The sequence below is a fragment of the Lolium perenne genome, chromosome 5, assembly GCF_019359855.2.
Source record: "Lolium perenne isolate Kyuss_39 chromosome 5, Kyuss_2.0, whole genome shotgun sequence".
Lineage (NCBI taxonomy): Eukaryota > Viridiplantae > Streptophyta > Magnoliopsida > Poales > Poaceae > Lolium > Lolium perenne.
In genome coordinates this window covers 188,550,947-188,573,186 of record NC_067248.2, presented here as the reverse complement: position 1 = coordinate 188,573,186, position 22,240 = coordinate 188,550,947, and the positions used below count along the sequence as shown (strand labels likewise).

The 22,240-nt window shown below is 43.9% G+C and overlaps 1 long non-coding RNA gene across 1 annotated transcript; it reads left to right on the top strand.

Annotated features, from left to right (window-relative positions):
• Positions 1 to 18,303: 18,303 nt before the first annotated feature.
• LOC127301261 (uncharacterized) lies at positions 18,304 to 19,509 on the top strand. The gene is made up of 2 exons (XR_007851954.2): positions 18,304 to 18,706; positions 19,185 to 19,509. It is a non-coding gene; the product is annotated as an uncharacterized lncRNA (long non-coding RNA).
• Positions 19,510 to 22,240: the final 2,731 nt, after the last annotated feature.

Below are 22,240 nucleotides of genomic sequence, written 5' to 3'. Positions count from 1 at the left end.
CGGCGGTCAAGTTGATCCACGGTAGGGCTGCTATCTCTAGCTCAATCATGTATCGGGCAAGACGGCCTAACGATTTATATTTTCTTGATGCTGCTAAAAAAATTCGTCAGTATGCTCGAACTAATTGGCACTTTATAGTTTTCCGCTCGATTTGTCATCGATCAATTTGTTCATTTGTGTGGGCATATAGAGTCAGTTCTGCACTCGATCCGTTAATTTGCTGAAATGCCATGGCAGAGTTTTGTACACGATCTGTTTGCTAAAATGTCGATGGGCATTTTTTGTTTTGTACTCGACATGATTGCTGAAATGCATAATCATGTAGTATAGTTTTGTACTCGATGGATATACATTTCCTACTTCGCCTTAAATTAATCACCAACCATTGTATCTCATAATTAAACAGATGGACAGAACTTGGATACTGCATGGACACTTATGTCCCCCTTCATATATAAATGGTGTTCAACCCTTTATGGGGTTTATTAGAGCTCATGAAGGTCACAACCTGGACGTGTATTGCCCGCGCTGCACATGTATGAATGGTGAGAAGAGGCCTCACCCTGTAGTGGCAGATCATTTACACATTTTTGGGATGGACCGCACATATGTTAGGCGGGTTTAGCATGGTGAACCATATAATGATCCTTTAGCGGGAGAAGCGAGATCTTGCTCACCTTTGTATGTGTCTTTGGCATATGTAGTTAATTATTTATATTGATGCTGCCGCTATTTCAATCAATAGTTTGCATTCTTTGTGCAAGGTTACGTACTCAAATTTAACTTGTTGCAGATGGATGGACGGGAAGGAGAGAAAAAGCGCTTGCTTCGGGGGAAACGGGTTTCAGCTCTGGGACATGTGTTGTGCCGGATGAGAAGGTAAATATGTAAAACGGCATTTGTTCGGGTTGCATCCCTTAGATGTTTGTCTAATCGGTTGATGTACTAATTGCGAAGCATAGAGTTGAAGAGGTCTCTCGGTTTGATGGGAGATTTGAAGATGAATCTCAGTTTGATGCACCTGTGGATGGTACTGATGACGAGCCTTTCATAGACGAAGGTCCTGCACCTGAGATTATCCAGCCTACAGAAGGAGGCCGTGGACCGAGTACACAGCTTTGCGTTGAAGTGGATGCACGCCCGGAGATCATCAGGGGCGTCCCGGTAGTCTCACGACCACCCAGCCCTGATGCACTGTGGATGGTGCGATGACGAGCCTCTCATAGACGAAGGTCCTGCACCTGAGATTATCCAGCTTACGTAAGGAGGCCGTGGACCGAGTACACAGCTTTGCGTTGAAGAGGATGCACACCGGAGATCCTCGGGCGTCCCGGTAGTCTCGGGACCACCCAGCCACGATGCAAAATGTTGAGCTACTTTATAATTCGTACTCTTATGTTCGGTGCTTTGTAGTATGTTATGATTTGTACGCCTTTGGCGCTAGATTAAGCATTCGGTGGATGATCGCGTTGCAAAATTCGACACCCACACAATCAGTTCATCGTATGAGTAGTAGCACAATTACTTCTACAACGATTCCTGCCCAGCGCATTAGTTGGTAGCATGAAACACTTTCAGGTACTCCCTCGATTCATATTAATTGACTCAATTCTCGTCTAGATATGGATGTATCTAGATGCATTTGTTAACTAGACTAACAAACTTGAGTCGGTTAATATGAATCCTGTAAACCCCTTGATCCTCGAGCGGCTAGTTTATTGACTCGACTCCAAGCCTCTCGCGGCAAGCCATCGACGAAGCTTTGACCAGATCTTGGCCCGCAATTTTGTGTGTGTGGCGAATAGCAAAGCTTTGACCGGTTCCTCTCGGGATGCGGCACGCCGGTGAGCTTGCACGGTTGCCATGAGCACTTTCGGCGGAACTTCCTCTTCGGCGCCCTCAAGCCGCTGCTGCGAGACAGCACGCGGTGCCTCGAGGTGGACGGAATTCTGGATCTCAGGGCGGGGGTCCGCATCGTCCGGAACGATCTCCGGCGGGTTAACGAGGACATGCATGGCGGCCGGGGATTTTTTTTTTGGTTTGAGCTTGGGATTTGGGGTTTTTTCGGATAGGGGAGGAGGAACCGAGGAAGAGGAAGGAACAGCCGCGTGCTTGGCGCGTGGCGGTGTGCTTGAATTTCGAATTTTTGTGAAATGTTTCATTTCCCCGCTACAATTCGGGGTTTCTTGACGCGCCAATGCGTCCGCCGGGCAGCTTCAAGTGAATTTGGGGTGCCATGCTATGGGCCCTAGTTTCGGTGAGACATGTAATGACTATAGTCACATCGGTAAGTTCACTTTGTGTAATAAAATATGTTACCCCTCCCCTTTATGTAGCACCCCTTCTCTCCCGGATCGAGTGCCGATTGCCGACGGATGCAAGCCGCTAGCTCGATCCCCTCCTTTCGCCTCCACCGTCCGGGCATCCGGCTTGGAGGGGCAAGCCGCATCTAGACCAAGCGGATTAGGTAGGACTAGTAATGTTCTTTCCTTTCTCGAGATCGGTTCTTTTTTCCTCTCCTCGATATCTTGCGCATCTCTTTCCTATTCGGGCGAAGGGGTGTCTTTACGGTCACCCTCGAGCTGGGAGTGATTGATGGGGGTGGGGGCGGGGGCTACCTTTGCTTGGATTGGGGTGTTCTTCCTTTATTTGTCGACATTTGCAACCTTTGTAGTTTCGCCGATCCTCATGTATCTTTTGTCGGCTTGTACGGGAAAGGTAAGACCTCGGCGGTGGGGGCAATGGAGCGTAAGGCCACCACGCATGTGGGCAGTTGGCTGAGCACGAGCTGCGTCCCCAGCCCCGCGAAGCAGTGTACTCCGTTTGCTTATCCACTCTTTACCTTTTAAGTGTCTCTCTGCATCCTCAATCTGTTCTGTTCTGGAATATGCTTAAAGTAGCACATGTCTTCGGGTGTTTGTGCGTAAAGCCTCTGTGACACCATGCTCTATATTCTCTGTATCAGTTGGTACCTCCAGGTTTCGTGCGAGGCTATGGGGAACGAGAATAGCGCCCCTGCTGCGGGGAGCATGGCCCGATCTGCAGACAAGAAGCGAAATGCCATCGCCGAGGCTGGGCGGGGACCGCCCGGGGGTAATTTTTTTAACCAACTTACCATGATGTAGTCGAATCGATACTCCCTCGCATCCAAATTAATTGACTCAACTATCTCAGAGATACGGATGTATCTAGATGTGTTTTAGCTCTAGATACTCTACTGCCTCCATCCCAAAGCTTTGGGCTTATATTATTTTTAGAAAGTCAAACTATACCATGTTTGACTAAGCTTTTACCAAAAACCAGTAACATGCAAAATACAAAATTAATATCATTAAATAGATAATAAAATATATTTTCCTACGGTATCTACACAGTATTATATTTGTTGATAGAATGTTCTAAAATTTTGGTCAAACTTTGCTTGTTTTGATTTCTCAAAAATAAATAAGGCTTAAGCTTTTGGATGGTGGTAGTACATTCATATCTAGACAAAGCTGAGTTAACTAGTTTTTTGTCTATCCATAGCTAGTGTTCACGCTGCAAAAGGCTAAGAGCATCCACTATATGCATCAGTCTATCTCATACGGTAATTCAATATCAACTGAGGTCTGCCTTTTGTTTTGCTATTCATATGCAGATCGAAACTTTAGGGCCTTTACTCAAAAGGAAGATCAAAACTGCGGCCGATCAGGCTGCCGGTATGTTGATGCCGCCCCATCTTCTAAATGCCTCTACAAGCACAAGGCCACGCGCCACTGGGTGGTGATCTTTTAATGAATATGGTATATTTTCTTAATCCACAAAACATGCCTTGATTTTTCTCTGTTTATTGTCGGTTTTTTCTATGCTTGCCAAAAGTTTACAACAACAACAACAACAACCAAGCCTTTCAGTCCCAAACAAGTTGGGGTAGGCTAGAGTTGAAACCCATAAGATCTCGAAGCCAAAAGTTTAGAAACACCAAATTCGTTTGCTTACAATCATCATACAGTAATGTTCATCTACTCCAGTTCCCCTAACCCAACAAAAAATTATGTTAATTACGATTTTTAGATTAAAAGAGCACCATTAGGCGCTGTTAATTACGACTTTGAGATTAAAATATCATTTGCAATTGTTAATTACAATTTTGAGACAAATGGTTAGTTTAACCTCGATCTCTTCTGCTCTCCATTTATGCCAACCGAACAAAAATTTAACCATTCCATTCCTCTGAAATGGAACCATTCCATTCCATTCCACGCTGTTTCAGAACCGAACACACCCGTGCATAGTTGTGAATCGTTGTCCATACACGGCCATACTCCTTCCACTTACATCCAAAGACTATATGCATCGATCTGTCTCGTAGTCATTCAATATCACCTGAGATCTCTGCCCATTCTTAGGCAGGCGGAACCTGCTGCGCCTTTCCTCAAGTGGATGCAAACTGGGGCTAATGAGGCAGCTGTGAGGACGATGGTGCCGGCACCATCTTCCGAAAACCTCTACAAGCACGAGGCCATGGGCCAGCTGGGTGGTGACCTTTTAATGAATCTGGTATATTTTCTTAATCCACATACATGATTTAATTATTATCTGTTTAATTACTTTTGGCTTTGTCTAATGCTTACCAAAAGTTCAGAAACACTGCGTTTGCTTACAATCATCATACACTAATTTTTCACTTTTCTACTGTCTCATCCAGTATATAAACTGTTGATTTCCATTGGCTTGTTTTGTAATCATTTGCATTGTTGTCGATTGTTCTCTATGCACAACCCTATTCTTCCACTTACACCCGCACTATTTGCATCGCCTATCTCATAGATTTATTAAATATCAATGATGAGTTCGTTGCTATTCATATGCAGGATGAAACTTCATGCCTCTACTCAAATGGATAAAAAATGATCCTGATGAGGCTGCTGTGAGGACGATGGTGCCGCCACCATCTTCCGAAAACCTCCTCAAGCACAAGGCCACGGGCCACTGGTGGTACCCTTTTCAGATAGCAGGTATATTTTCTTAATCCTCATACATGATTTGATTTTTGTCCTGCTTATTGCCGGCTTTGTCTAATGCTTACCAATAGTTCAGTAAACACACACACCTATTCTTACACTTACATCCAGCACTATATGCATCGTTGTCTCATAGATTCATTTTATATATCATCACTGATGTCTGTTGCTCTTCAATTTTCATATGCACTGAAACTCGCTAACCCTTCATTGGTCAAAAGGATTGCAACCGCTTGATGAGGCATCTGCAGAGGCTGCCACCAAGTTACCTTGTCAGCCCCACCTTCTCGGATGCTTATATAAGCTCAAGTCCAAGGACCAGCCGGGCCGTAACCATCCAAGGGTTCGGGTATATTTTCTTAAGCCACATATACATGCCATGATTTATGTCCGATATTATCACCGGCTCTGTCTAATGCTTTTTGGAATTCGGAAACACCAAATTAGCATGCTTATATTCATCATACACTAATTTTTCACTGTTCGTGTTGTAACATAGTGTTATGCACTCGCTTGTCAACATTTGCATTGCTCGAACTATGCACTTTACACAACCTAATTCTTCCACTTACATTCAGCGCTACGCACCCGCAGTACCTCCCATGTTTCCTTCACCATCCCGATGCCGAGCTTGCGGGAATATGGCGGGCCCATGTACATACCCCGCATATAACACCTCCTATGGCTCTATCTACCTTTCTAGTAGCTCCTTCACGAGTTACAGTATGTATTCTCAGTGGTTTAGCATGAATTGGCATATAGTAAAGTCTTGTTTTTAGTCTTCCTGCTTCTTACATTTGTATCAATTTTCACATGCGATCGTACCTTGTGAACTTCGTCCAATGATTAACCGGATGTGTCCGCATGAAGGGTCTTTCACTATGCATGGCAATGGCAAATTGATGAACACCTACACGGTCTATGAGGTGTATGTCTACAAGACGCAGGCCATCACATATTTGTATGGACATGATTGGAGAAAGTTTGCTTTTGACTACGGTGCGAAGAAGGGCGGACGAGTGAGGATCGAAACTCAAATGGGCAGATATACATAAGCGCTTACGTAGTTGGAGACACTTCCAAATATATAATATGTAACTTTTTTCTACTCATATCTTTTGATAACTGTTTCCGAGCAGTTGTTCTAAACCATTCCCTCTGTTCTAGCTTGCTGGGTTTAACATGATCAAAGCTGCAGATCCCCGATGGAACATGAGCGGATGTCACAAAGGGCAACCACACCGGCACCGGCACCGGCTTCCCACTCTCTGCGCATCGCACCGGTTCCTCGTACTCAGCTCCGTTTCTTGCATCTACCCAAAGAGTCCCCTACATCAGCATTGGTTCCTGTAGAGGCCCCATATACTACACACACTGCCCAGGCCTCTGCATCAAGACCGGTTCCTCTAGCTGCACCGTTCTTGCACCTGCCCAACGATCTCTGCATCGGCACCGGTTCCTCTAGAGGCACCGTTTCTGCACCCGCCCAAGCGGTCTCCTCGCATCGGCACCAGCTCGTGTACCAGCCCGAGGCTCCACACTGCCCGGCCGGATCACCGAGGTCTCGGCTCATTGCTGTGGCCACCCGTGTGGTGACCGGGACGCATCTGAAGGCTATGTTCGTGAGTATATGACAAGATAACTGCTCTTATCTTGATGTCTTCTCTGCTCAAAGTCTCACATGGTTCAGTGCATTGGTGCCATTGACTAATTTTTGGTGGTATCTCTTGCTTTGAATCAGAAATTGCCTAAAAGTATCTCCAAGGATCTCAATGCTCGCCGAAGGGGCAAGATATCCCTCGTCATGGAGAGTGAAGGTCTCACCGTGGAGGGACATTACTCAAAGTCGGTCCACGAGATGGCCGCTTGGCTGTTACTTCCCAGGTGGAAAAAGTTCATTGACGGTGCCAAACTTCGCATTGGATCAAAGTTGAAGGTCAAGATCTTTCGATGCCACTGTGACATGCTGGTCATAAAGTTCGCGGTTGTCTAGTTCTGTTGCCCCATGAGCCCTTAGCAAATGCATTTGTAGTTATACTTATATAAGGTTATCTTATCTGAACTGCTAATTAATTGTATGGGTGGTAAAACTCTGGCAAGCTTTTGCTCTTAGCAAGTATGTATGTATGATCAGCTATTATGATAACTAATGTTTGTGTTCATCTTAATTTGCATTTCCATTTTAGAAAAAAACTTAATTTCTATTTTGGCTGACCTGTTAGAGAACTATCAGATTGAACCCACAACATGATTCAAATAGATTCATTACACCGAGCCACATGTCTTGACCTTGCTATACACTACTTCCATTAATCAGTGCAAGAAGGCTTACCCGAGCCGCCTGAACCATGGCGGATTCGAATCCACCTTATCTATCTAGAAATACAACCTTTGCGAGAAAGAGGATTTGCGGTATGGGGGAGGCTGACATTGGGGACCCATGAGCCAGACGGCGTCGTCAACGTTTTAAAGGTGGCAGGAGATCGAAAGAAAAAATAACCCAAAAATCAGTTGGTAAACAAATTCAAGAAAAGAAACATTTACCTTTCTGAGAGGATGACATGCGGGACCCATGAGGCAGCAGCATCCTCAACTATTTCAAGGCGGCAAGGGATCAAAAGAAAAAAGGAAATAGCCAGAAATTAATTAGGGTCAAAAATAAATCCATCAAAGGAAACTTTTATTGTTCATAGAGGATGACATGTGGGACCGACTTGCCAGTGCGTCGTCATCGTTTCAAAGGGGGCGAGGGGATCAAAAGAAAAAGGCAAATAGCCAGAAATTAGGGGAAAAAAATAAATCCAACAAAGGAAACTTTTATTGTTCATAGAGGATGACATGCGGGACCCATGAGCCACAGCTTCCTCAACGTTTCAAAGTCGGCATGAGATTGAAAGAAAAAGGCAAGTGACATAATATCAGAGCCAAAAATAATCCAAGAAAAGAAACTTTATTGTACATAGAGGATGACATGCGGGTCCCATTTTGTAGCAGCGGTCTCAACGCTTCCAAGGCGGCACGGGACCGCAAGAAAAATGAAGTAGCCGAAATCGTGGTGTGAAAAAAAATCCAAGAAAAGAAAGATTTCAATTGGGATGTATCTCGACATCTGGGCCTTCGAACTATCCTGCTGGGCCTTTTGACTCGTACAATTTCAGCCCACTCCAAAACAGGAAAGGTCGGATTTTTCTCAAAAAAAAACAGGAAAGTCCTATGCTTCGCAAAAACAAAAAACAAGGAGATTCAACATATAAGTTTGTTTATGTAGATATAAAGATTTAATTTATCCATTTGCAATAGCTCAGAGCGAAATACAACGTTTATTGTACGCAAAATAAAATATCACATGTTTCTTGTACGGGGAGGCCGACATCGGGGACCCATGAGCCAGCGGCGTCGTCAACGTTTCAAAGGCGGTGGACCGAAAATAAAAAAAGCCAAAAATCAGTTGGTAAAAAAATACAAGAAAAGAAAACATTTATCGTTACGAGAGGATGACATGCGGGACCCATGAGGCAGCATCCTCAACGTTTCAAAGTCGGCATGAGATCGAAAGAAAAAGCCAAGTGACATAATATCAGAGCCAAAAATAATCCAAGAAAAGAAACTTTATTGTACATAGAGGATGACATGCGGGTCCCATTTTGTAGCAAATGGTCTCAACGTTTCTAAGGCGGCACAGGACCGAAAGAAAAATGAGGCAGCAAAGATTCTCAACAATTCCAAGGCGGCGAGGGGATCAAAAGAAAAAAGGAAATAGCCGTAAATTTATTAGGGGTCAAAAATAAATCCACCAAAGGAAACTTTTATTGTTCATAGAGGATGACATGTGGGACCGACCTGCCAACAGCGTCCTCATCGTTTCAAAGGGGCAGGGGATCAAAAGAAAAAGGCAAATAGCCGTAAATTAGGGGTGAAAAATAACTCCAAGAAAGGAAACTTTATTGTTCGTAGAGGATGACATGCGGGTCCCATGAGCCACAGCTTACTCAACGTTTCAAAGGTGGCATGAGATCGAAAGAAAAAGGCAAGTGACCAAATATCGTGAGCCAAAAATAATCCAAGATTTATTGTACATAGAGGATGACATCTGGGTCCCATTTTGCGTCGGTCTCAATGTTTGTAATGCGGCTTGAGATCAAAAAAAAAGAAAGTAGCTAGTAATTAGGGGGTGAAAAAAAATCCAAGAAAAGAAAGTTGATGGACATAGAGGATGACATGCGGGTCCCTTGAGCCAACAGCTTACTCAACGTTTCAAAGGGGGCAGGTGATCAAAATAAATAGGCAAGCCAAAAATCAGAGGGTGAAAAAAAATCCAACAAAGGAAACTTTTATAGCACATAGAGGATGACATGCGGGTCCCATGAGCCAGCAGCTTACTCAACGTTTCAAAGGTGGCATGAGATCGAAAGAAAAAGGCAAGTGAAAAAATATGAGGAGCCAAAAATAATTCAAGAAAAGAAACTTTTATAGCACATAGAGGATGACATGCGGGTCCCATGAGCCAAGAGGTTCCTCAACGTTTCAAACGTGGCATGAGATCGAAAGAAAAAGGCAAGTGCCCAAATATGAGGTGCCAAAAAAACTCCAAGAAAAGAAAGTTGATTGCTCATAGAGGATGACATGCGGGTCCCATTTAGCCAGCGGTCTCACTGTTTGAGAGGCGGCGGGGATCTAAAGAAAAAGGCAAGTGAACAAATATCAGGAGCCAAAAATAATTCAAGAAAAGAAAGTTTTATAGTCCATAGAGGATGACATGCGGGTCCCATTTAGCAGCAGCGGTATCACCGTTTGAGAGGCGGCAGGGGATCGAAAGAAAAAGGCAAGTGCCCAAAAATGAGGTGCCAAAAAAAACTCCAAGAAAAGAAACTTTTATAGTACATAGAGGATGACATGCGGGTCCCATTTAGCAGCAGCGGTATCACCGTTTGAGAGGCGGCGGGGGATCGAAAAAAAGGCAAGTGACCAAATATGAGGTGCCAAAAAATCCAAGAAAAGAAAGTTTTATAGTACATAGAGGATGACATGCGGGTCCCATTTAGCAAGAGCGGTATCACCGTTTGAGAGGCGGCGGGGGATCGAAAAAAGGCAAGTGACCAAATATGAGGTGCCAAAAAACTCCAAGAAAAGAAAGTTGATTGCACATAGAGGATGACATGCGGGTCCCATTTAGCAGCAAGCGGTCTCAACGTTTCCAAGGCGGCAAGGGATCAAAAGAAAAAGGAAGTAGCCGTAAATCGTGGGGTCAAAAAAAATCAAAGCATAGAAACAATTTTGGTTCATAGAGGATGACATGCGGGACCCATGATCCTGCATCGTAAACGGCTCGATCGGAGAACGTTGAACGAGATGGCGCGATCGAGAAAAAAAAAACAATGCCGCAGAGGCTGCCATCTGGGCCCTACATCCCTCGGCGGTGCGGATTTGCGTTGACTCGGCCGGCGAACCCGAGATTTCGAGATGCACCACGTCCCGGGCCACCATACGCGACGTTTTGGCCGCTTTCGTCGGGCTAGGTGGCCTCAAAAACGAGAAAAAAAAAGTTTTGACATGCACCACGGAGGGACCCAAAATCTTCGGCCATGGTACACCAGCAACCACGGCGCGACTTCAACTTCGTCGGCCATGGCAACTTTTCTTGTAGTGTTGTTTGCAAAGAACAGTAAAGAACAATTGCAGTAGATTGTATTTCAGATGTAAAGAATAGGACCGGGGTCCACAGATCACTAGTGGTGTCTCTCCCATAAGATAAACAGATGTTGGGTGAACAAATTACAGTTGGGCAATTGACAAATAAAGAAGGCATAACAATGCACATACATATATCATGATGAGTACTATGAGATTCAATCAGGGAATTACGACAAAGTACATAGACCGCTATCCAAAGATGCATCTATGCCTAAAAAGTCCACCTTCAAAGTTATCATCCGAACCCTCCGCATTAAGTTGTAAACAACAGACAATTGCATTAAGTATGGTGCGTAATGTAATCAACACAAATATCCTTAGACAAAGCATCGATGTTTTATCCCTAGTAGCAACAGCACATCCACAACCTTAGAACTTTCTCACTGTCCTGCATTTAATGGAGGCATGAACCCACTATCGAGCATAAATACTCCCTCTTGGAGTCACAAGTATCAACTTGGCCAGAGCCTCTACTAGCAACGGAGAGCATGCAAGAACATAAATAACATATATGATAGATTGATAATCAACTTGACATAGTATTCAATATTCATCGGATCCCAACAAACACAACATGTAGCATTACAAATAGATGATCTTGATCATGATAGGCAGCTCACAAGATCTAACATGATAGCACAATGAGGAGAAGACAACCATCTAGCTACTGCTATGGACCCATAGTCCAGGGGTGGACTACTCACACATCGATCCGGAGGCGATCATGGCGATGAAGAGACCTCCGGGAGATGATTCCCCTCTCCGGCAGGGTGCCGGAGGCGATCTCCTGAATCCCCCGAGATGGGATTGGCGGCGGCGGCGTCTCTGGAAGGTTTTCCGTATCGTGGCTCTCGGTACTGGGGGTTTCGCGATGGAGGCTTTAAGTAGGCGGAAGGGCAGGTCAAAGGGCGTCACGGGGGCCCCACACAGCAGGGCCGCGCGGGCCCCCTCTAGGCCGCGCCGCCCTAGTGTGGCGGCGCCCCGTGGCCCCACTTCGTCTCCCCTCCGGTCTTCTGGAAGCTTCGTGTAAAAATAGGCCCCTGGGCGTTGATTTCGTCCAATTCCGAGAATATTTCCTTACTAGGATTTCTGAAACCAAAAATAGCGTAAAACAAGAATCGGCTCTTCGGCATCTCGTTAATAGGTTAGTGCCGAAAAATGCATAAATATGACATAAAGTATGCATAAAACATGTAGATATCATCAATAATGTGGCATGGAACATAAGAAATTATCGATACGTCGGAGACGTATCAGCATCCCCAAGCTTAGTTCCTGCTCGTCCCAGAAGTGTAAACGATAACAAAGATAATTTCTGGAGTGACATGCCATCATAACCTTGATCATACTATTGTAAGCATATGTAGTGAATGCAGCGATCAAAACAATGGTAATGACATGAGTAAACAAATGAATCATAAAGCAAAGACTTTTCATGAATAGTACTTTCAAGACAAGCATCAATAAGTCTTGCATAAGAGTTAACTCATAAAGCAATAAATCAAAGTAAAGGTATTGAAGCAACACAAAGGAAGATTGAGTTTCAGCGGTTGCTTTCAACTTATAACATGTATATCTCATGGATATTGTCAATGTAAAGTAATATAACAAGTGCAATATGCAAGTATGTAGGAATCAATGCACAGTTCACACAAGTGTTTGCTTATTGAGGTGGAGAGAAATAGGTGAACTGAACTCAACATGAAAGTAAAAGAAAGGCCCTTCGCAGAGGGAAGCATTGATTGCTATATTTGTGCTAGAGCTTTGGTTTTGAAAACAAGAAACAATTTTGTCAACGGTAGTAATAAAGCATATGTATCATGTAAATTATATCTTACAAGTTGCAAGCCTCATGCATAGTATACTAATAGTGCCCGCACCTTGTCCTAATTAGCTTGGATTACCGAGATTGTCATCACAATACACATGTTTTAACCAAGTGTCACAAAGGGGTACCTCTATGCCGCATGTACAAAGGTCTAAGGAGAAAGCTCGCATTTGGATTTCTCGCTTTTGATTATTCTCAACTTAGACATCCATACCGGGACAACATAGACAACAGATAATGGACTCCTCTTTAATGCATAAGCATGTAGCAACAATTAATGTTCTCATATGAGATTGAGGATATATGTCCAAAACTGAAACTTCCACCATGGATCATGGCTTTAGTTAGCGGCCCAATGTTCTTCTCTAACATTATGCATGCTCTAACCATTAAATGAGTGGTAAATCTCCCTTACTTCAGACAAGACGGACATGCATAGCAACTCACATGATATTCAACAAAGAGTAGTTGATGGCGTCCCCAGGAACATGGTTATCACACAACAAACAACTTAATAAGAGATAAAGTGCATAAGTACATATTCAATACCACAATAGTTTTTAAGCTATTTGTCCCATGAGCTATATATTGCAAGGTAAAGAATGGATATTTTAAAGGTAGCACTCAAGCAATTTACTTTGGAATGGCGGAGAAATACCATGTAGTAGGTAGGTATGGTGGACACAAATGGCATAGTGGTTGGCTCAAGGATTTTGGATGCATGAGAAGTATTCCCTCTCGATACAAGGTTTAGGCTAGCAAGGTTATTTGAAACAAACACAAGGATGAACCAGTGCAGCAAAACTCACATAAAAGACATATTGTAAACATTATAAGACTCTACACCGTCTTCCTTGTCGTTCAAACTCAATACTAGAAATTATCTAGACTTTAGAGAGACCAATTATGCAAACCAAATTTTAGCAAGCTCTATGTATTTCTTCATTAATAGGTGCAAAGTATATGATGCAAGAGCTTAAACATGAGCACAACAATTGCCAAGTATCAAATTATTCAAGACATTTTAGAATTACTACATGTAGCATTTCCCGATTCCAACCATATAACAATTTAACGAAGAAGATTCAACCTTCGCCATGAATACTATGAGTAAAGCCTAAGGACATATTTGTCCATATGCAACAGCGGAGCGTGTCTCTCTCCCACACAATGAATGCTAGGATCCATTTTATTCAAACAAAAACAAAAACAAACCGACGCTCCAAGCAAAGCACATAAGATGTGATGGAATAAAAATATAGTTTCAGGGGAGGAACCTGATAATGTTGTCGATGAAGAAGGGGATGCCTTGGGCATCCCCAAGCTTAGACGCTTGAGTCTTCTTAAAATATGCAGGGGTCAACCACCGGGGCATCCCCAAGCTTAGAGCTTTCACTCTCCTTGATCATATTGTATCATCTCCCTCTCTTGATCCTTGAAAACTTCCTCCACACCAAACTCGAAACAACTCATTAGAGGGTTAGTGCATAATAAAAATTCACATGTTCAGAGGTGAAATAATCATTCTTAACACTTCTGGACATTGCACAAAGCTACTGGACATTAATGGAACAAAGAAATTCATCCAACATAGCAAAAGAGGCAATGCGAAATAAAAGGCAGAATCTGTCAAAACAGAACAGTCCGTAAAGACGGATTTTATTGAGGCACCAGACTTGCTCAAATGAAAATGCTCAAATTGAATGAAAGTTTTGTACATATCTGAGGATCACGCACGTAAATTGGCATATTTTTGAGCTACCTACAGAGAGGCAGGTCGAAATTCGTGACAGCAAGAAATCTGTTTCTGCGCAGCAATCCAAATCTAGTATTGACTTTACTATCAACGACTTTACTTGGCACAACAATGCAATAAAATAAAGATAAGGAGAGGTTGCTACAGTAGTAACAACTTCCAAGACTCAAATATAAAATAAAAGTACTGTAGTAAAAACATGGGTTGTCTCCCATAAGCGCTTTTCTTTAACGCCTTTCAGCTAGGCGCAGAAAGTGTATATCAAGTGTTATCGAGAGATGCAGTATCAACATAGGTGTTGGGAGTTTTCTCAACTATGCATTTTATCTTATCTATGTGAGTTTCAGAGGCTCCCTTTTCATTATTCTTAGGCTTGCTATCCTCATCAAACAAATTTTCAGGAACAAGCCAACCATAGTTATTTTCTAGAGCGTCGTTCATTCCCAGGAGCTTACAGGGTATTGTTGTCTTAATCTCCCCACCATCATTAATATTACTAGTGTACCTTACTCTCTCCATGTCCATCTTTTCAAGGATACTAACAAAATTGGTAGAAGAGCCAAACATATTGTATTTGATAAAGACCTTTCTAGCCTCTCTTGCTACTCCACCAAATTCTTTAAGAAGGGTTTCTAAAACAAAATCTTTCTTTTCCCCTTCCTCCATATCACCGAGTGTGAGAAACATGTGTTGGATTATAGGATTAAGATTAACAAATTTAGTTTCCAGCATGTGTACTAAAGAAGCAACCGCAATTTCATAAGTAGGAGCAAGTTCTACCAAGTGTCTATCTTCAAAATCTTCAGTGGTACTAACATGAGTGAAAAAATCTTCTATATTATCTCTCCCAATTATAGACCCACGTCCTACCGGTATGTCTTTTAGAGTGTACTTAGGAGGAAACATGATGAAATAAACAAAAAGTAAATAAAGTAAATGCAAGTAACTTTTTTTTGTGTGTTTTTGATATAGAGAACAAGACAGTAAATAAAGTAAAGCTAACAACTAATTTTTTTGTGTTTTGATATAATGCAGCAAACAAGAAAGTAAATAAAATAAAGCAAGACAAAAACAAAGTAAAGAGATTGGATTGTGGAGACTCCCCTTGCAGCGTGTCTTGATCTCCCCGGCAACGGCGCCAGAAAAAATGCTTGATGGCGTGTAGTTGACACATCCGTTGGGAACCCCAAGAGGAAGGTGTGATGCGCACAGCAGCAAGTTTTCCCTCAGAAAGAAACCAAGGTTTATCGAACTAGTAGGAGCCAAGAAGCACGTTGAAGGTTGATGGCGGCGGAGTGTAGTGCGGCCCAACACCAGTGATTCCGGCGCCAACGTGGAACCTGCACAACACAATCACAGAACTTTGCCCCAACGTAACAGTGAGGTTGTCAATCTCACCGGCTTGCTGTAAACAAAGGATTAAACGTATTGTGTGGAAGATGATGGTTGTTTGCAAAGAACAGTAAAGAACAATTGCAGTAGATTGTATTTCAGATGTAAAGAATAGGACCGGGGTCCACAGATCACTAGTGGTGTCTCTCCCATAAGATAAACAGATGTTGGGTGAACAAATTACAGTTGGGCAATTGACAAATAAAGAAGGCATAACAATGCACATACATATATCATGATGAGTACTATGAGATTCAATCAGGGAATTACGACAAAGTACATAGACCGCTATCCAGCATGCATCTATGCCTAAAAAGTCCACCTTCAGGTTATCATCCGAACCCCCTCCAGTATTAAGTTGTAAACAACAGACAATTGCATTAAGTATGGTGCGTAATGTAATCAACACAAATATCCTTAGACAAAGCATCGATGTTTTATCCCTAGTAGCAACAGCACATCCACAACCTTAGAACTTTCTGTCACTGTCCCAGATTTAATGGAGGCATGAACCCACTATCGAGCATAAATACTCCCTCTTGGAGTCACAAGTATCAACTTGGCCAGAGCCTCTAGTAGCAACGGAGAGCATGCAAGAACATAAATAACATATATGATATATTGATAATCAACTTGACATAGTATTCAATATTCATCGGATCCCAACAAACACAACATGTAGCATTACAAATAGATGATCTTGATCATGATAGGCAGCTCACAAGATCTAACATGATAGCACAATGAGGAGAAGACAACCATCTAGCTACTGCTATGGACCCATAGTCCAGGGGTGGACTACTCACACATCGATCCGGAGGCGATCATGGCGATGAAGAGACCTCCGGGAGATGATTCCCCTCTCCGGCAGGGTGCCGGAGGCGATCTCCTGAATCCCCCGAGATGGGATTGGCGGCGGCGGCGTCTCTGGAAGGTTTTCCGTATCGTGGCTCTCGGTACTGGGGGTTTCGCGACGGAGGCTTTAAGTAGGCGGAAGGGCAGGTCAAAGGGCGTCACGGGGGCCCCACACAGCAGGGCCGCGCGGGCCCCCTCTAGGCCGCGCCGCCCTAGTGTGGCGGCACCCCGTGGCCCCACTTCGTCTCCCCTCCGGTCTTCTGAAAGCTTCGTGTAAAAATATGCCCCTGAGCGTTGATTTCGTCCAATTCCGAGAATATTTCCTTACTAGGATTTCTAAAACCAAAAACAGCAGAAAACAGCAACTGGCTCTTCGGCATCTCGTTAATAGGTTAGTGCCGGAAAATGCATAAATATGACATAAAGTATGCATAAAACATGTAGATATCATCAATAATGTGGCATGGAACATAAGAAATTATCGATACGTCGGAGACGTATCAGGCATCATATCGCAGAAGCTGCAGCTCCCCGCTCTGCCGCTTGCCTTCTGCAGCCGCAACATCACTACAAGGATTCCCATCTATTGCAATAATAAAATTTGCAACGGCCGTCTTTTGTTGCAATAAAATGCAATATTACCACAAAATTCTAGTTCGTGGTAATAGGCTCCATATATTGCCATAGTTTCGTATCGTCGCGCTAAGTAAAAGTTTTGTTGCAATAGAAGGCACGTATTGCCACAAGTTGCATCATCGTTGTAATATGGCACCGATATTGCGACAATTACGTTGCGTTGCGTGAATTAGTCATTTTGTTGCAATAGATAGTAGGTATTGCAACAAAATAAATCTTTGTGGTAATATTTGGACATATAGTTCAACAATTTTGACATGTGGTGCTAGTTATAGATATTGTTGCAAAAAATAGCTTCCTATTGCGACAAAATATGTATTGGTTGTAATAGGACGAGTTTTTGCCTCAACTTCATTGTGTTGCAATAACTATTACATATTGTGGAAAATTATGCATCCATGGTAATATGTATAAGATATTGCCACAATCCCCTAGTGTTGCAAATAAGGAGCAAGATATTGCAACAATATTCTATACCGTGTCCTATCTCTCCTGATTTTTTCTTTATGTATTATACTTTTTTTCTCACGATTTATAGAGGTATTACATGGAAACTCAAAACATGCAGGGTTCTAACCCTATTCGCAAACGAGAAGAGTAGTTCACCCACCAGTTCACTAGGTTCCAATTGGTGATAGATTTGAGTCTCACTTGTCTTTTGAACAAGAGCAATGGCTTTGAGCTCGAACCAAAATGGCTTTCGTGCCGCTAGGCCAAATATGGAATACTCACGGACCATGCTATATTCTGGAGTGAGGCACGCGGGCCTGCCCAACCCTGCATGAAAGAAACTGTGCCTGCCTGCACTACTAAAAATCTACAGTTTACCTAGAACTATAACATTTACGTAGAGCTAAATTGTATCCTTATAGGGTTAAAAACAAATAAATAGTAAAGTCTAGGTAAAAAAGAACTGAGTGAAAAAAAGTTAATTTTTTTTACTTGGAATCTTTATGTATGCTCTAGGTAAAGAGACGTCCATTCTTTCGTATTTCAATGTTGCCTTTCGCAAAAAAAAAGTTCGACTATTGCCCAAGTAAATCGCGCCTTATTATTTCAGCAGTGCTCTTCTAGGCCCACTTGTTGGAATGTTCAAAAAAATGGGCGCGCCAAGTGGAAAATTTCGCCAAGTTTTGGTCCGGGCCCATTCCCCTTCTCTCCTCCCGCTCGAGGCCGTCAAAATCATCCCCGGATGCCCGCCCACGGCCGCCAAAATCATCTCCAGATCCCCTCCTTCCATCACCTCGCCGCCGCTAAATTTCCTTGCTTTTCTTTGATCTGTCCCGCTCTCCTCCCCGGCTTGCCCTCCCCGAACGCAATCGCCATGGCCGCGTCTGTCCGCTGTGGTGAATCCGCCGCGGAGCGCCTGCTGAATCCATGGAGTCGCCACCTGTGCTGACTTCGGTGCGCCGCCGGCACTCAATCCTTCACGGCGCCCCGGCATGCTGAACCTGCGCCGCCGCCTGTGCTGGTTCCGACGCGTCGCCTCCGCTGAACCAATCGTGGCGCCCTTGGTTTGGTGGCCCGTCGTCATATCCGCCCATGGTTAGCTCTCTCAACCCCTTTGCATGTATCTCTCACCACGTGGTAGTTCTGGTTCTTACTAGACTAGATTTGATTGGTATGTGGCCTCAGTTATTGGGGAAGAAGTGCTCTGAACATTGTAGCGCCATGTAGTCGTCTTGACACAGCCCTTTCGTGAATCCTCCCACTAAATCGTTGCTGTTGAGATATATTTCATTTACCTCGGTTGAATTGATACTTAACCACAGGAGTCCATCTGTCCGAAGCCACAAACGGTGACTCTCATAGCAATTTTCTTTAACCTAGTTGATAGTTTTACATGCAGTTCCCATGCACTGTATCTGGCTTTGGTGTAGGTGTACTGCAGAAATAATGCAGGTGTGATGTTTTGTTCTTTCCAACTGTCCGTATATGAGGTTGAGATGCAGTTTACCACCAATCTGGTATTGTGGGCAGCAGTCTTGAAATAGACAGTATTGATGGAAGATATTTGTTTCAGTCCTTATGCTATCCTATGTCATTTACCACCAACCTGCTCGATGTGCTCGTCGCCACCGGCACCGCGGACATAGCAGCTTGCAGCCAGGTCCGTGCTGCAGCAGGGAGGGAAAGACCTGCTCCCCGTATCGTCGGCAGCTCCAGCTCGACATGGATTGAGGTCTTCTTGTATAGTTCTACACTGGCATTGCTATGTTCAGTTGAAGATCATTGCAAACATTAGCTCATGGGTAGGAACATCATTGCGAATATTACCTTGCTTCAGCTTTTCTCTAGATAGCTTAAGAAAAAGAGCAACATATGGAGTTCCAGAACCAGTTTTTTCATGCATTGGATTCACTTGCAAGTACCTGGTAAATTTGCAGAAGTGCAATAACTCAAAGTTAGAAAACAAAGAAGACAATGAGCGAATTAATGTGCATGTTGCAGTTTCAAATAAACAGGCTACGATATTCATGTGCATGTTCTTGTTATAAGTGTGCAAAGCGTAATGCAAGGTTATTGGCCTATCGATCATACAACTCTAATAATGTCAGTACTCAATACGTAGCAAGACCTGAAGTATTAAAATGAGACATGGGACTAGCAGTAGATCAGTGCTCAGGACCAATAATTTTAATCGCAACATGAGACATGAGACATAAAGCATGAGACATGAGACTAGCAAGTCCTCTGTCGGACACGAGACATGCGACCTGTAAACCATTTAATCACGACTCCATGCCAACAGTCGATCTCACACACTAGAGCAAACACAAAGAAGGCAAGGAACAGCACTGGCACTACCTCTCCGGCTATCTCTATCTCAATCTCAAGTATGGCATGATTTTCTATCCACATTGTGTATTCAGTTTCAGGAAAGTGTGAACTCGCTTTAGAAATCATGGCAGCGCAAGCAGGTTCAAGTTCAGTTTCAGCTATTCCTTGCCAGAGCTAAACTGTTCTAGGCAACCTATTCAAACTTGCACTGCACTAGCTGGAAGCAATGGCCAACTTTCTAACAATTTGTCAATATAATGCTAAGCAAGTTACTCCGCACTCTGGTTTCAGTACTACAGCAGCATAATCTGAGCCAAACATAACACAAGGTAGCAGTACATATGGAACCAGGCAGAAGATACGTATACCTCCTTATAAGAGTGATATATTCAATACACGATTAGCTAGTCATCTTGCTAAGTCGTTAACATACACTTTTTCAGAATAAAGTCTAAGTTGCAACTTTGCTCTGTTTGAGCAAGTGATAATCTTATTAATAACAATAGGAGAATATAATGAAAGATTTTCCCCAGAGGAAGGGCCATTGCAGAAGGTATTTGATTATAAGTAAGAATATTGCGTACAGTTGGCCCTAGCATCAGGTACATCAGCTGTAATCTTAGGGGAGGGTAAGGAACCCATAAACAATTGTGACATGAGTAATTTCTTTTTGAGTTGTAAAAAGTTACTTGCATTAACACACCTTGATTGTAGAAGCAACATGAGCAACAGCATGGGACAGGATACCATCATCACCACATGGTATAAGGCTTTCCTTCAAGGAATCGAACTGCAACAAGAACCTACACATGATACGAATTCAGCTATCAGACACATCAGTGTGTCAAAACGTTAGGTGTTGATACTATCCTACAGGTTCTCTCACAAACAGAATGTACTCAAATCTCTGCAACTATTCTGCTATCTCTTCAACTATCCTGTTGTTCAAATCTCTCCCCTAATTTCTACAATCGTGTGAAGATAAAAGAATACAGAATTTCTTCACTTGACACTTGACAGCAGAGACAAACATCAGAATACAGGTAGAAGCAAGCAGGTATGACCATTGCAGAAGACATTGGTCACAGGATAATACATTGCTGAACTAGGATTACCTCATCTTCCTGTTTGCTTTGGCCTTAGTCTCTGTCAGGTTCTCGCGCTGGTTCTCCATTTTCTTCAAAGCTGCAACTAGCTGGGGTCAGGGGTGGGTCTAGATATTGCGCCGAGTGGCCCAAGTGTGCACCCAGAAGTTGGATGCGTGATGCCGCGGATGGGGAAGACCGACTCCCAGATCCTCTCCACGACGGTGGCCATCTTCTCTCCCTTATCGGTGGCGATGGACCGATGGTGAAGAACGAGGATGGCGACCTGGAGTTCCTCCTCGCCGCTGGGGATCATATCGACCACCGTTGCTTTCAGATCTAGCAAGGCGGCATGGGGAAGCAAGAGAGCGGCGGTGTATTGTACAACAAAATCCAATCTTGGGCAGAAAAAATCTAACCTTCGCAGTGCGGGGTATCCAGACGGCGGAGGGGAGCGGCTAGGGTGAGCTAGAAGGCGGACGGGAGCAGCAAGGTCGAGCCGTACGGCGGCGCTAGACGGTGGAGGGGGAGCAGCGTCGGGGCTCTGCGCGGTGCGCGAGATGGGTGAGCGGAGCGAGCGAGAGGAAGAAGATGTGTGGACTGCTGGGCTTGTCGGGATTTCGCCGAGGGGGTTTTCGCAAAACGTCGTCCGACACTTTCCGCGGGACGGAGGGAGTACAAGAGATCATAATCATAGCTTATACCAAGTACTACATGATGCACACACTGTCAACATTACATCATGGAGGAGGAATAGACTACTTTAATAACATCACTAGAGTAGCTCATAGATGATATTCAACTAGATCACAAAGCTCATGATCACATAAAGATCACATGGGAGAGAGCGATGAACCACATAGCTACGGTACAGCCCTTAGCCTCGGGGGAGAACTACTCCCTCCTCATCATAGGTGACAGCGATGGCGATGAAGATGGCGGTGGCGTCGATGGAGATGACTCCGGGGGCAATTCCCCGTCCCGGCGGCGTGCCGGAACAGAGACTTCTGTCCCCCGAATCTTGGCTTCGCGATGGCGGCGGCTCTGGAACTTTTCTCGTATCGTGGCTTATTCGTGTCGAAGTTTTAGGTCACGAAGGCTTAAATAGGCAAAGAGGCGGAGTCGGAAAGGGTCTGGAGGGGACACACACCAGGGGCCCCCCCCTCTGGCCGCGCCGCCATGGCGTGTGGGGGCCCTGGGCCTCCCCTCTGGT